Source organism: Mandrillus leucophaeus, unplaced genomic scaffold, assembly GCF_000951045.1.
Source record: "Mandrillus leucophaeus isolate KB7577 unplaced genomic scaffold, Mleu.le_1.0 Scaffold56, whole genome shotgun sequence".
NCBI lineage: Eukaryota > Metazoa > Chordata > Mammalia > Primates > Cercopithecidae > Mandrillus > Mandrillus leucophaeus.
Genome location: NW_012106030.1, coordinates 3526292 through 3526561, shown reverse-complemented (window position 1 = coordinate 3526561; position 270 = coordinate 3526292).

Genomic DNA, 270 nt, shown 5'->3' with positions numbered 1-270 from the left:
TTTTTTTTTTTTTTTTTCCGAAACCACTCGCTTTCCACTGACTGCCCCTGTACCACATCAAACAGTCTCCTCTCCTCCACGCCTCCGGGGTCTGGGAAGTCGCACCTCACTGATTTCACGTAGAAGGAAGGCGCAGGACCAGCAGCCGCCGCCGCCTGCTCCCCAACGCGCAAATCCATTTCAGTTTGACCGTGAACCCCCTTTCCAGTTCGTGTCCTTCTCCGCCCCCGCCCCTAGCTCCCGCTGCTGGGCTTCCAACGGGGTTCTCGG